General features: G+C 39.0%; 1 protein-coding gene across 2 annotated transcripts in view; it reads right to left on the bottom strand.

Annotated features, from left to right (window-relative positions):
- LOC124213753 (TWiK family of potassium channels protein 18) overlaps window positions 1-16543 on the bottom strand; it is a 207326-nt gene that overhangs the window by 177867 nt on the left and 12916 nt on the right. The window lies entirely within an intron of this gene.

Raw genomic sequence — 16543 nt, 5'->3', positions numbered from 1 at the left:
CGTGGTGAAAAAAGTAGTTTCTGGATTTCTTTATAAAGTCGGATTTTCAATTGCAACCCATATTGATGAACAGACGGATCTACCCGTATTTCAGGTCATCACTCATATCTTTGTACATCGCAATGTACCATTCGTTATTTGTACCAAATGTAAAACAAAATATTTTAGTGACGAGTACCATGCTTTTGTAGTCGAACCCAAAATTATAAAGACCTATAGTTTAATCGATCTCAATCTGTTGGATCATAAATATGCCTATGAATTTCATCAAAGTTATCACAAAACTACTACGTTCGTAGTGCCGAAATGTCATATTTTTTAAACGTACCTATATGCTACTATTTTCATCATTATCATAATTATAATCTATATGTATATTGTACTATTAGTTTTTACGCCGTTTCGTGTCACTCAATTCATATGTTCATATAAATGCATACGGTATTTAAAAGTTCCTATCCCGCAGAACGGAAAGTACAAACAATAATGATTAATTATTATTTAGCCAATTTGTTGTTAAAGAGAAAATAAGTTTTGTACTTTTGATATCAAATATATAATATGTAAGATTATTCTAAGGTTCATGTGGTTATATATATTATATATATATGTATAAGCAAAAATAAGTTTATATATGTATATATTTGAAAGCACATGTAAGGTGTTTACCTATGTAATAGAAATTATATATTGACTTGGATTATCTTATGAATCACTGTATTTTATTTTTAAACCCTACCTCATGTGTCATATATGCATATACCTATATTCATATAAGAAAAAATAGTCGGTTTGCCAATTCTCTGGTGTTATTACCATGGTGTCAATTTTTTGGAGTTGTTTTTTGTTGTTGTATAGTGCTATATTGCGGATGTCAATTTTCTGGTGTTATCAACTGGGTGTCAGTTTTTTGGTGTTATTGCCAGGGTGTTAATCCGCTGGTGTTCATTCGCAAGGTGCTTATTCAGCGGTGCGGATTCTTATGGTGTCCATTTCGATGTTGTTATTTCGCAGGGTTCAAATTCCTTGGTGCTGATTTTTATGGTGTCATAATTGTCTGGGCGTCAATACTCTGGTGTTATTCTGAAGGTGTCAGGTTTCGGGTGTTACTGCAATCGGTGTTACTTCGGAACACCAAACTTTTAACACCGTCTGTTAACACCAAGCATGCACACCAACGGAGTGGACTTTTCGGGACTACGCGTGGTGTTAAAATGGTGTTGATTTTGACACCAAATTTTTTACAGTGTGAGCTACAACGATCGCATTGAAATACGGTGAAATTAACCCTGATAAGTCACTGGGGGTGAATTTCACCCCAAACATTTTTCAAACTCTTCGTAGAGTCCCTTAGTCGTGGAATGGGACTCGTGGTGTTAGTCTTCATGGGAAATAAAGTCTTCTTTTCGACATTTTCGGCATTTTCTTCAAGTTTGCCGATGTTTTACAGTACTTGAACAATCAATTTTGGTTAGGAAAACCAAAGAGAGTTATTTCTGTGATCTTTAAACAATACTTAGATGTTTTTTGTTAGATTTTTACAACTCATGTTTTAAGCAAAATGGTATTGTAAACAGAAGTTTATAGATATCGATGCTTCGTTTCAAATTGCTTGCAAAATGGTTAACAAATCTAGCTGATTCGTTCGATTTCACTCTACTAAAGGCTCGCTTTATTCAGAATTGAATTTTGCACGTGTTCAATGGAACAGATTTTCATTTTTCTGCAGTAGTTAATTCGCTGCTGTTGTTTGTTGATCAATAATCGATATCGTTGGAATGTTGTAAAATTGAATGCTTAACGCGCTCAACACGTGAAAAAAAGTCGCATACTGTCGAATACCGTATCATCCGGCATTGTGATTGAAAAAATTCATTTGTACGCAAGCTAACAAAGAATGTCTAAGAATTAGAAAATCATTGTTCGGATCAAAATCATATCGACGTGTAAGATTATTTTTTTTTTCGCCGAAGTTTATATTCATTATATTTATTCAAAACAAAAATACCCAATCCAATTCAATCAAGTAAATCTAACTTCAATTTACAAAAATCTATTTCACATCATTAGATCTACTTAAATCAAGGAATTTTTTCGCCCACTGTAGAAGCTGCAGGCATCGGAAAATAAACGAATCGGATGAATCTTTAATCAGTTTAAAACGATTCGCAAAGAAACATCGATAGCCATGTTCCTGTTTATAATTTCTGTGTTTGTTATTTTTGCATACATATGAAATATATAGTATTGATTTTCGGCTTTCCAGTCTCTTAAACGCAGTCTTAACTACACTGTACTAAATTTTCACAATGCAAAGAAGTCTGTGATTTCCTGAAATACTGAATTTTTCCACAGTTCGATTTTTTCTGGGAAAGGTACCGTGAAAAAATTCAGTTATGACTTCGGAACTTCTAGTGAGGTCAAAAAATTCAAATTCCACATTTTGTAGCCATCGCATGAGAGAAATGACCATACAAACATTTTGAACGGTGTAGTTTTATTAAATTTCTCGATAATGTTCGAACAAAGAATCATGTTTAGTTACCCTAACCTTCCGCGACCCGAGTAAATCTTCTTTAAAAAAAAAAGAAACGTACTAAAACGTATCCTCTCATTGTCAGTAAAAATAATTACATCATAAGTGGACGAAAACAAATCAACTGACGCATTTAGGCTCTCGACTAACGAAGACTCGAAAATTACGCGAAATAAAACCAACGAAATGGGTAATTATTCGCGCAAATTAAAATTGGGCCATCAGGTCTACGGTGATAATTCGCGTTTGGAATTTCACCCACAAATCATCCCTACATTTGGCGAAGGTATTAGCGGCATTCCTCATTAAAGACAAGCGTTGCGAGTGCATTTAAATAGCAGCAGCATGCTCCGCGCTGCACGGAGGCGGGTAATGAATTTATTAAAGCACAAAATTGTGAGTTGAGCGAAAAGCCCGCGAAACTCCCGAACGACGAGTGGACGCAATTAAAAGTCGCGCGCTTTGTGTTTTCACCGTGCATTTTCCGCAGCTCGGTTGGCTGTGTGCATTATCCGCTCAATTCTCCGCTCACCCACTTTTCCCCCCCAGCTTTCTCTCCTCGTGCATTATACCCCCATACTACGCATAGTCGGTTCCGTGTATTTCTTCCGCGAAATGCTGCAGCATTCTCGAAGCTGTCGGAATTGCAGGTTTCCCGCTGCCACGAAACGGGGATAATACTAACAAGTATAACCACCGTCGCGGAACCGGACCTCGGCCGTCGTACGTCGTACATAAAGCATTTAGTTGGACGTTCGAGATGAACAACTTCCCCTGCTGACTACACTGGAATTTCTTTTCATTCTTCCGCCGATTCTTGCAGTATGTACTTCTTGCCCCGGGGTGGAGCGGGAGTTAAGAAACCCCCTTCGGCACCCGGCTCTCCGCTCAAAATATCTCTCCGTGGCCCCAAAAGTTCTTCGGGTTTTCTTTCTTTTTTATTTTCTTCCGTTTTTTTTTTTTTGTGTTTTTTTTCTATTCCTGCTACTTCATTTCTATTTTTCGTATAACTTGTGAAAGCTCGGCTAAATTTCGGGACAATGCTGAAGCAACGGAATAATTTTCTATAGTTGTTCGCGGACTCGAGTCTTTCAACAATGTCAAACTAACACGGGGAAGAGAAGGAGAAGATTAAACTGTAACTCGATCTTCGTCAGCATCGTGAATAATAAATGACATTACTCGTGAAAATCAATGTCACCATTTTTCCGTCGATAATAAATGACTGTTACAAGCTTGTCTGTTTTTTCTTTTTCTTTTTTTTTATTTCTGTTACTCCTACACACCGTGAAACCTTATATACATTGTACGCGTAAGCAGCGTGACGTCGATGAAAAAAGTTAAAAAAAAAAAAAATAAATAAATAAATGCAAACAAACTCTCTGACAGGGGGTGAAAAATATTTTAGAAAACTGTCCGGCTGAATTAAGCTTTACGAGATGAAGATATATACAATGCTTCGGGAATGGAGTCGACCGCAGCAAAACGAGGCGAGTTCGTTATCGTCGAGGTGAAATACTCCGGCATACGGCACCTGCCACGTGCGAGTCTCCCTCTGTTTTGTATCACACCGAATAAAATTATCGTCAGTTAGTCATTCGCTGAGATGTATATATATATATTTACATATATATATGAATTTTGCAGAGTGCCAGCGACTAAAATTTTACGCCCCGTGACCGCAACGCCTTGGCGCAATGTGTAAATGTACGCCGGATACTCGATTTTCTAGAAGCATGATCGTCATGCTCGGGGCGTGTATGAGATTTCACTGCGCACGTGATCCGCAGACGGTTAAAAAAATTCAATTTCATTTCATAGAGAAGAGCAATTATTTCTGATCTTGCTCCTCGACTCGTTTTCGTGGGGCTTATAAAAAAAAGCTCCTCCGTCTGGGGGATAAAAGTGTAACGTAAAAACTTGTGCAATGTATATTTTTTGGTAATATTGAAGCTTTTCTTCAACGGTGGAAGCAAATGTTTTTATCTATCATACCGAGAGCATAATTCTCCGCAGACCCGATGGGCCGGAAAATTCGATAATTCAAAGCAGCGGAGCTTGTTCAGACTAAAATGCAAAGCGTAGCGATGTGTTGTCGGATTAGTTGTATAGTTACCAGAGCTTATCGCAGGTTTTTTAGTCTCCTTTTTATTTCAACCTCGTCTGGTGGCGTACATTGAAATTTTAAGAAGAGCGTAATAACCGCTGGTCGTGTCTGAACGTATCGCTGGGCGATAACCGAACCGAAGAAAGCTGAACTAGGTATAGAGAAGGAATTAAGCTCGCGGAGAAAGGAAAGATTGCGTTCCAATGTAAGACTGGAGTTAATCAATGGCACAAAGAATTGTCGAATGATTGACGTAATTAATCTCAAGCCTCATTCGGGATCCTAATTATTTTCCTTTATATATAAATAAATAATAATGAAAAAAAAGGAAAAAAGGCGCCGGCGCAAGACGAATAATCGGCGGCTTGCTCGACTAATCAAAGTTTGGCGGGCGAAAAAAAATGACGAAACAATTGGCTGACGGATCGTTATTTGAGAATTAGAAGTCTACTCGCGGGCTTCAAGTGAGTTTTTTTTAGCTGATAAAGAAGCGAAGGATCGCATTCTTCTCGTTTTCTTTTCCCTGGATTCGCGAGTTTTTTTTTTTTTTTTTTCTCTTTATTTCAAGGTTTTCCCTTAACCCCCGTACTGCAAGTGAAAATAATATCTTACCACTATTTTCACGTAATGCCAATCCTTCCGAAGTCAATTACTTTATTATACTGTTCTGGTCATCGATAGTTTGACCACGTCGAGTGCTTTCAGTCTGTAAAAAGTCGTCCCCAGACGTGGACGGTACTGTGCATTTCGATGATCGAGCTTTCTAACCGTCTGTGAATGCAAAAATTTTATTACGCCTTCGATTTCGATACACTTTATCCCACCACAGAGTGTGCTTTTTTTCTAAAATAAGCCGGAGCAAAGACTCGCTTGCGAGAATCTGATATTTTAAGTACCTATGCAGGTGAAAATTGAAGTTAAATATTTTATGCCACGTATTTCGGATTGTAAATTCGAAGAAATCGAACATTTTTTGTTTGGAAACATTGCAGAGATTGGTTTGTCAAATATTAATATACTTTTTATGAATTTGTCAAAGCGTTGTATTCGTAAGCTACGTGCATCTCGTTGAAAATAGAAGAATGTAAAATATTGAAATTATATAAGAACATTAGATATCCAGACTAGGTATCATTTTATTCCAAAGCTTACCTTCAACAAGTTCGCTGAGAAAAAGTTTCTTTCTTATCAGCAGTGAATCGAATACTGTAATTTGTGGAACATGATCGATATCGACGCAATGTTACAAAATTGAATGTTCACCGTTGCCGAGACGACAAGGAAATCCGTTCCAATGAATTTGTAGAAAATGGCTTTCTGAATAAAATGAACCGTCTTAGAGTGAAACCGAACGTTAATTTACTAGATTTTCGACAACTTTCTTATAACTTGTAATCAACTAAGGTTTTCTTCATAAATCCGAGTACTTTCTATTTTTGTATATTTAAAGCGATCTTCGTAGCTTTGAAATATAATAATTTAATAAGTACTGGTCGTGCGACAGTCTCGTAAGAAAATTGATAAATCGCGTCGTCTTGTGACAATCGAAAGCAACCAACTGCATTATAAGAACTGTTTGTTTATATCGCTTGAAGCGTATAAGGTATCGTGAAACGTTGATGAGCATCGAGAAGGGTGATTGAAATTTAAGAATGATCCGCAGAAGCACCCGCGAGGTTATTTTACGGTGCGTGCTCGGCAGACCTGAAATTACTTTTCGCACACCCTCTGGAGCTCCGCGGGTGTCTTATTTGCATGGAAATCCGAGGCGATTGGCGTCTCAACTTTCTGTCGCGTTGCGTCGCGCCGGGGCAATCGAGTGGATTAAATAATTTCACGCAGTCATATCGTCAGGTGCGACGTACGTAATTGGCTTCAATTTCGCCGAATGCCGAGCTTGGGAAGTTTCAAAGGTAATTACGTTTATAATACGGCAACCCCGAGGACCAGCTTTAGTCGCGTTGTCAAGACGTAACGCGCCGTTACTCGACAAACATTCGGGGAAATGAATCGCACGATGTTAGACCGTGACATTGTGTGTACAATAACAACGACATGGTAAAAAGGTTTTTCTCAATTTTCCACGGAATTCAGTACTGTGACGATGTATATATTTTGATCGACGAAAGTAAGAACCGAAGTTCGGACGGATCAGCGGATCAGCGGATCAGCCGATCGGCAAATTAGTAGGCCTACGACTTTAGAGGGAGAGAGTTGCGTATGGAGGTGTCAAGAAATCATAAAGTGTGAAATTAGCTCAAATCCTGATCAGGTAACGATTTCAATAAATAACGACGAACGGAAACAAGAAAGAAAGTCACACCATTCTCAAATTATAGATACTACACATCACACACTCTCCCTTCAAATATTTCGAATAATTGTTCCGCTCGATTTTATCTATATACACTTTTATCGTCCGTCTTAATGTTATTGTTACTATTTTGTTTTATTCTTACTCGACTATTGTCTCATATATCTTTTAACTTATACACCTGTGCCGTCCACTTATATTTATTTTAAACTATCAAACCAAGTTTGTTGGGTTGCGACGTGCAGGGACTAGAAATTAGGGAGTTTGTACTATTAAATTACCGTTGATTTTTAAACCAAACTGACCCAAAGACATGCATAATTTACTCTATGATCGTCAACAACTATTTCCCGTAATTGTTTATTTATTTCCCTTTCTTTTATATTTGACTTATAATCGATAAATTAAAATTCATTACAGTACGCGAGCTTTCTGCGATTGGCTCGAGTTCGTGAATTCAAATTCCGAATTGTGAGGTCAGTTGAGGGGAGTAGGCATCGAAATATTTCAAATTTTCCGTATACTACGATCTCTTGCAAACATTTTGAGTTTAAGGTGACTAAGAAGGCTTTGACGGCTGAAAATGTGGTAAGAATGCAATTCGCTTTTATAAACTACTGAAAAAACATACCCAATTTTTATTATTTCTGTGTTGTTTGTCACATTTTTGTCAATGAAAATCAGTGTTGCTCGTAATAAAAATATTGGTAATGAAGAAAGATTAAGTGTTGAAGACACTCGTGCGTTCGGGTGTGGTACAGATTCACGGGTGTTTGCCTTCAAACAACGTTTTTCATTAGTTTTGCCACGATAACTCAAGAACGCGGTAAGATATCGGCTTGTTTTTTTTTTTTTTCTCTTTTCTAATCAAGATATTAACTTTCTCTACAAAGTGAACCAACATCTATGGCAAAAAAAATGTTATTGTTGTTTCGATTACAGCAAACGTCACTCATTTTTCGATAATTTTCAAATCTTAGCCACCATTTTTTTAATTTTCATATTTTTTTAAAAATGTTAGGTTTAGTCTGTAGAGGATCATCCTCTGGAGAGAATGGCGCTTGCAAATTGCCGAAAACTCTAACCGTTCACTCGGAATCGTGGCAATAAGAGAGCAACGCATGAGAGGCGTGGTCTTTATCCGCCCGTATCTTCCTTAAATATTTATATTTTTCAAACTTTAGTCACGGACTTTTATAGCTTAAACTTCCATCAGAACGTTATGAAAAAGAAAATGTATGTATGTTGTTTCAGTTCTTCACAATGCCATTACTATTTTATCCCATTTTCGGCGTATTTTCGCTGACTACTCCCCTCAATTTTCGAACAGCGAAGACTCGCGTTATTTTCGACATCTTATAAAAAAAAAATTCACAACTCTTACAATACTTAATGCGAAACGTGCCTGGTGATAAAAATATACGTAAGCAGCAAAAATGAAATAACCGTAAAAAAAATTGTCGCGGCGGTTGAGAAACGTTTGAGAAGTTTTTATGCAAAGATTGTAGATACTAGAATTGGCGAAGAAGAGATTCGTGATTCCAATTATACCGATAAGCAAAAGCGATATTTATTTAAAAGAATATGTGTCTTATATTTAGTACATAATAGTATAATAAAAATACAAGAGGGCGAATATCATCGCCTGGAAATGAGGATTAAGCGAATTTCAAGTTCTCAAACAAATCCAATTACTGCACGAGCAGCAAAACTCGTGTCTTGTAATAACGAGCTTTTTTTCACCCGTCCCTCGCCCTCCGGGATCCTGGAATTTTCTATTCCGTCGTGAGATTTATCATTCTCTCAAGCTGTATAGAAGAGCCACGTGTTATACTTTTACGCGGCGCGAGGAGAGGCGCCGCGACGCCGCAGCCGTAAATATAATTCCAGAAAGGTTAATGCGACAGAAAGTCCTTTTACCGGGGGGTCGACGGATTAACGGGTCTCTCCTTCGTTAACGTTCCTAACGATTTTTAAACTTTGTTTCTCGGTTACGAATGCCGCCGCAGATCGCTTTTCGCGCCAGTTTATACTCGCCAACGTCTCACCCTCTCTCTTTCTCTCTCTCTCTCCTCGGCTCCTCGTCTCCGCAGTTAAACACTCCGACCCACATTTGCACCCGCAATCCTTAAAGGGTAAAGTTTGGTGGAAATAAGCCGTAAAAAGTAAAGCCATATAGGGCGATGGACATGGACTGGCGTTAAAAGTATACAGACATAAACTGGCACTGTCAAAATCACCTACATAAATGTTTCGCACACGGACAATATTTTCTTACGCATTTTCTCTTTTTTTTTTTTTTGCTTGAACAAAGACTAGACTTTGCTTTTTACTCAACTAAAAATCCTCCTGATGTATGATGACGAGGATTTTGGAGATCAAATTTTTGCAAAATAATCGTGCAGTGGTACGGTTTTCACACTTGGGCTGACTTCATTTCAACATTCAATATAACGACATATTTATTGTTTTAGATTGCACGAAGATCGGCTTCAGTTCGTAATTTTCGATAATTAAAGGTTAAAAAACTTCTGATTTTGCCATTATTTTGTGGTTCCTCTGACGTCAATAAAGACTGTTGTGATTTTTGAAGTTAATTTAACAATCTATGTTATGATATCCATTTAATACCGTACTTACGATTATTCAGAATAATTCTGAGAGGAAACTGGAATAAGTGTCTTTATGTTAAAACGTTGTTCAAATAGGAGTAATTAATCCTATACGTTGGCAGCATATTTTTAACAGCAAAAACTAATGCTTAAACTTTTTTCTAAAAGGAAAAAAATATTGCCCTAATTTTAATATAATTTATAACCCCAAAATCGTGCAGCATCATTAAATAAAACCTTCAATCCGAGCAATGCACCGTCACATGTTTCAGGTTTCCAAAAATTTATACAGTCATTTGCTGTCGTTTTATCAAAGAAACAGCCGTCCATTTTCGTCGATTATAGGCGAGTCGCGTGGGATGATCAGACGTTATGTGCGGGAAGAGGATAAAAATCTGTGGAAGCGAGATAAACGGGGACGAAAGAAAAAAAAGGGGCCTCCTTGGACACTAAGTCTCGATGACTTATAGGGTGGCTTTGCCGCAATATGCTTTGATAAGCTTTCATGCGTTCAGCTTACTAATGTGCTTTCTCAAAGGATCACCGTCCTTTACTGGCTTTGGATTCCTTTGAGGTTTTTATACCTCGAGTCGCGTAATTGCTTAAACAATACGAATCCCCGTGACGCACAATTTACGACTGCTGAATTCACCTGATTCAATCAAGTAGAATAAGCCAAATTTTTATTCACAATCAGAGAGTTTCGATTGTCGTCCTCGATAAATTCCCGATCGAATCGGTGCAGGAAATTCCAAAAGATTATTTTATTCCGACGAAATAACATTCATGATCTAGTTGCGTTGGAAAATACAACGTTGATTGCACAAAACGCGTGTATAATATCACCTAATATAAATAACCTCGAGTGATTGACCAGCTCGAGTGTAATTTAGAACCGGTAATTATTCCAGCTGCGGATCGCGGAAGAGATTTGGCAGAATCTTGGCGTTGGTTCAATTCCGGAGTTTACGTATTTCCTGTCTGTAGTTTCGGGGCGGTGAAACCGAGAAGAAGAGGAGATGTAAGGATCGGAAAACCGGGACGATCGGTGTGCGGAAAAGTTGCCAAGCCATGCGGAGATAACGTGAATATACGCGCACTTTCTTACCCCGCATGTATAAATAAAGGCAAATAATATGTAATACCGCACAAGGATGCAGGAAGTTTTCCAAACCGTGCATTAAAGTGTGGGAAACAAATTTCACCCACCATTAACACGGATCAAAATCTTCGCCCAAAAACATCCTGCGCGGACTTTTCTCGAACCTATCTGCTGCAATATTTTAGCAAAAGGATTTTTCGTTCTCTCATATATTTTACAGCAGCTGTAATATAAGCGTAAAAATTCCGTAAGATACAAACTTTGCTTTTCACTACAATTTCAAAGCCGGATGCCGGTTTCTGCCTTCGAGACACGGTGGATATTGAATTATTCGCTTTCGGGGATACCTCAAGAATTTTCCTTCAAGTAAGTATTTGCAATAAAACGCGAGATTATCTTTTAAGAGAGTGATTTTTCCTCGGTCTAACGTGAGGCAAATTTCTTGGTCATGCTTTATGAAATTCCGAGAACGTCGTGTATATATGTGCAAGAATTAAGAGAGACTCCCGCATTAAAGCTTTATTTAACACGACTCCATCCTAACGCCAGCTGTGGCTGCTGAAATTTCTGCTAATACCTTTCGATTAAATGCATCGTTGCACTCCGAAGAAATGATTACTCAATCGGGAATATTCGCGTCACTTGATAAAAAACGTGAGCTCCGTCGATTCTTCTGGACAGATTTTTCTTAAACAGTGTGCAGCTGTTTTGCGCGTTTGAAATTTATCATCAGATACGTAAATGTGGGACTACCACCATGAATACGAAGAAGCTGCCGCGATGCGAACCTCGCGACGTCTGAATAAAAGATAGGTTGCAGGGAGCAGGTGGACAATTCGAGTTTCGACTATACGGCCAAAAGTCATTGCGTCGCATTTTACCTTGCAGCTTGCATTCGCTCGAGAGAAAATCTCACGCCAGAAGACACGATTCAGACAACTCGGAAGCGCATGCATAAAGCACGGAATCAATCCCGCTCGTCTCTCGAATCTCAAGGCACGCTGGAAATTCCCGTTCTGAGGAACACTGAACTGAGAATGAGGGAAATTGATGCTGCGAAAATTGATTCTTCCAACCTAATCGCGGTATTAATTTTTCAACTTTAATTGGCTCGTTGAGTATATAATTAAAAAATTAAACTGGTCAGATTTTTGGGTAACTTTTTATTTTTTGAAACTAACTAAACTTGAACGGATTTGGTCGTACATTCGCGAAGTCGTCTCAGCCGCTCTTAAGCGATCAGACATCTTTCAACCGACTTAATTATTTCCGTGGCAAGATGTATAAACCCACTGCCGAATCACCGGAGTAGTACGCTTGAGATGAAAGTTTGTTTATGGCAGCAGAGTCGCGGATAATTACTTTTCGAGTTACTTTTCAGAGATTTAACGACTAGCTTGCGTAATCGTGAGAAACTTTTACGCGGAAGGAAACAACTGGGCCATCTGTAAGTCTGTGGGACCAGAGGAGGTAATTTTATTCGTTCGAAAAGTACGGCTGCCTTTTACATTTTCGATTGCTCTATTGTGGGAGTTCTTTTCACCGTCAAACAAATGTTAAATATTCGAATTTTGGCAGAAATTTGTGGGTCGAGGCTTTTCTGGTCACCGATAACAGATCAAAGGTCAGAGTTCAAAAATTTGTAATTGCGAAGTTATTATGGTCGTTCGAAATAAGAAAAAAAATCGTTGCAGTTTCATGTAATATGGTACCTGAGGGCTTTCGAATCGTTAATCACGAATCTGAATATGCGGTTCGAAATTCGAATTGGATAATAATATTTTTGTTCAGTGAATTTGGAACCTGCAGGATGACTCACGCTCAGCCTTAAACCGCTTGTTAGTACAGATCAAACTAGCGTGGATAAACGAATTTGAAGTTGATCAGTTCCGAATGCCATGTTTTTATCTCGTCTACAAAATAATAAATCGTGGGAAATTCGAAAAAATTCAGGATTTTTCGTGGAATATAAAAAATGAAAAAAAAAAACAGTAAAAGGAGGGTGCCGTGACTGAAAGGGTTGAGCACCTAGATGTCGGAAACACACCCTGAGATATAATTCAACGTATAAGGATCGAGCATCGATTTTGACAATTTGGAAGGAAACCGGCAAGCGCGTGTTTTCCGATTCCCCCTCGTCCCTCCCCCGGCAAATCCCTCGAGCATAGCCGTAGATCTGAATGAGTTACCCGGGCGGGGATGTCGGGCGATAAATGTCAAGAAGTCTAAATTCCGCAAGACGTGAAAATCGACCAGCTACCGTAGCTCGTAACCGCAAGTATAATAATAATCTACTAGCAGCTCAATGTTTACTGCTCAATCTTGCGCCGTGACACGCCATTGACAACGCCCGCTCTATTTCGAGAACCATTTTCAACGTCCTAACCGATATACATACATCTCGAGGTTTCGGCTCAGCTCCGAGCCAACGAGCCTATCTACTTTACCAATAATCAAGTTCAATTTAATGCTTTCACTTTGATCGTATAGAGACGTGGGCGATGCTTCGGATAAAGATGAGCTTAATTTATGCCCCTTTTAACGATTACTCGATGTCCGATGCAGAAGGAGACCGAGACTTTTTAAGCTCTTTTTCTCTTGACTAAAGTTCTTGGAAAAATTTTAAGTTTCAACAACCATAATTACGTTTACCGTAAATAAATTTTGAAGTTAGTATTGCGTCGAAGCAACTGAAAACAGTACTCGAATTATCTATCACACCAATCAAAAGAAGAGACTTTGTCTCTAATTATGCGACAAAGTTTCCAATCAAACTAAAATCATCTTCTAAAGATCGCAAGATTCTTTCTTTGATTTGACAGAAAAACAAATCACCCGAAATACAATTCACCGAATGTATTGAATTTTCAACGATTTTGAAATCTCATTTGACGGTAATAAAGACATCCCACAACGCTCGCAATCGGGTGAAACACCGCACTTGTTTAATACGATGAAATATTTAGTAAGATTGGTCGCAATCTAGAGACACAAGGATCGTCGATTTAGGATCCACTGTATCACAGGGAGGCTGACAGATCGAGATCAGACTACAGAGCAGGTCCGTCGGGACTCTCGGGACTTTATCTCGTTCATCAGACCTGATCGAACCGATGCTGAGAATTCAAATCAGTCCCACCTATATCGCATTACTCGGTCTTTCTGTCCTAGACTCATTTTTACATCGTCCTTGTGTTTTTCCTTCGATTTTGACACTCCGAATTCGAAGCTTCTTCTTTTCATTCCTTCGTTTCGCGAAAACTGTGAGTAAAGACATCGAAAATACCACGTGTACGGGTAAATCAAGGGTTCTACTTTCGTACTTTACTATTTCACCGACGACCTTCAATTTATTGCCACTTTCAACCCATTGATTAAACAACACGGCCCCATATTGGTGCGTAGCTATTTTCAATTCCCGTTACCGACGAGGGTCGAGGACCTCGGTTTTTTTTTCTTTTTTTTTCGCACAACTTTACTGCCCCGAGTTATTACGACACCAAAGTTTTACCCCTGGTTTCTGAACCAAAGAAAATTGCCGGAAACATTGCGAGGTTATTTACCGATGGGGGCAAAACCGGGAAGTTTTTAAGGCAAATTACTAATTGAGGTTAATTGGTATGCGTAATATTAATTTGCATTATTTTTCTGTACCTATAATTAGAAAACATATTACCATATTTGTCATTATTTTATATCGCGAAATGTACAATTTTTAAAGGAGAAATTCAGAGTTTATTTTCTTCCGAATATCGTGTTGCAATCTTTGACGAGAATTTAGCTGATCGACTTACATTTTCCCCGAGTGAATATTTCTTACCTATCACGGGATCCTTTATTCACTACAAAATGCATTCGGACATTTTACCCTGATAAATTTGAGAAGGAAACCGCGTCGAATTCAATTAACAGTATTTTACTGTAACTAAAGTCACGTCACCGCAAATTTCATTTCGCGGTACACAGACCGGTATACATTTATGACCAGAATAAAAAAGGAAAGGTAATTTACTCCTCGACGTCGGATATAGGGAATGGCAACAAATTGAACGGGCCAATTAACCCTTGGACCCAAAGAAATGTTCAAAGAGGGTGAACGATTGCCGTTGTACAAGTAAAAAAGCAGAACGCGTCTCCTCCCCAACCAAATCGAAGAAAAAAGTTGAACCTTCGGTTGATGTTACGAATTTTCATGAAAAAAGTTTGACCCCGATTTCCAATGCAACAGCAAGTTACATTTTTTTTTCATTCGTATCAATTAAAAGGCGATCCGTTGAATATTCATGAACATACAAGTCGGTAGAAACCAAGATTAACTCCGACATCCGGAACGACCAGGAAACTGGACGAGGCGAGCGTAAAAATTTTGTGGTAAAACAAGAGTAAACAGAGGGATGAATTTACCAGACAATAGTAACGAAATATTTCCATCCCATTAGTCGAAAACAAAGCAGCACATCCTCGCGTCTCTGCTTCTAGCTGCTGCCACGGCCGTGTTCCGTATAGTAATTAAAATTAATTACGCTCTTCACTCTTCTTGATGAGAGCCGAGGTCCTTGGCCTTTTTTTTTCGAATTGCGTGCGTTCTCTTGGAGGAGATCTTTTTTCGCTCACTTCAGTATTTTTCCGATATTCTCTGATATATTTCACTACATCGGGGAAGCTTGATAGTTACATCGAATAATGAGAAATTAAAAAAAAAAAAGAATCCGTGGTTGCGACCCTGATCACCTGCACCAGTCCGATAAGAAAGTTTGTAGATCAAAAAAGCAGCCCCCGCGCAGGCGGCGAAGAGAAAATAAAATACCCCTCGACAGGGAAAAAAAAAATTTGCTCGCATCGAAGAAAATTTAATAGGGGTTGATAAAATGTATCTCCCCTGCAGTGGTAGAGAAGTATTCTCTCGAACGAGACAATCTTTGATCTCGGTATTTGATACCCACGTTACTTACAAAATACGGCCAGAATAAACTTACTCTCATTGTCGGTATATAAGGCGATAATTCAAACGTCGTCGCAAGGGTGTGAAATCAGTGCACGAGTTATAAGCGAGCCAGGCGGCGATCCGGGGTTGTCAACGTAACGTATTGGGAGTTCGGACTCGAACATTGGGTCAGCGTTCTTCCGGTTGGACGAATGGAGCTTTCCGAATGGACCGGAACGGTTTCGAATGATTTGGAAAGGTTCCGAATGGCGCCAGAGGGACGAAGTCGAGCTCGACACGTTGCTTCAGGGCGACCCGTGTCGCATTAATATTTTATAGACCGCGGCAGGAATAATTCGGGGAAAACGCCGCAGCTGAGTGGACACAGCGGAGTTGATTCCGTTGCCGGGTTGCGAGTGCAAGCCCTGCGGAAAGCTCGAATCGCTCTCCGCAACTCTCTCTGTCACCCTCTCACTTCTCGAGTTAATTCCGAATCTCCATCGACAACGTCGATTGATCATTCGACGACGGCTCGACACACCCCGATTCTTTAATTCGCTTCGATTTACGTCGTACGAAACGAATTTACTCACTGCGGTATTTCACTCAGACGCTGGAGTAGACCGTTGCCAATAAAACCACGGACTTGACTCGGGCGCGATCGAAGACAACGGATTTTTAAGCTTCTTGATATTGTTGATTCCAAATCGCGTATGCGCCATTGTACGACCATTTGCCAGGCGTGAAAGTGACGAGGCGTATTTTTTCCCCTTTTATTTACGCGAAGAATATGAGTATGCATTCAAAAAGGTCGAAGCTAAAAAATGGATCAATTAATAGTGAAGGATGGTACACGCTTAGGTTTGATATTATTTTTTGAGATGGTAAATTTTTTTTTTAAATTCTTCCTTAAATCGACAAATCCTTGCGTTTCAAAGGTTTTTGCAT

This window comes from Neodiprion pinetum, chromosome 3, assembly GCF_021155775.2.
Source record: "Neodiprion pinetum isolate iyNeoPine1 chromosome 3, iyNeoPine1.2, whole genome shotgun sequence".
NCBI classification, from domain to species: domain Eukaryota; kingdom Metazoa; phylum Arthropoda; class Insecta; order Hymenoptera; family Diprionidae; genus Neodiprion; species Neodiprion pinetum.
Note: the sequence above shows the minus strand (reverse complement) of the source record. Positions and strands in the feature narration are given on the sequence as shown.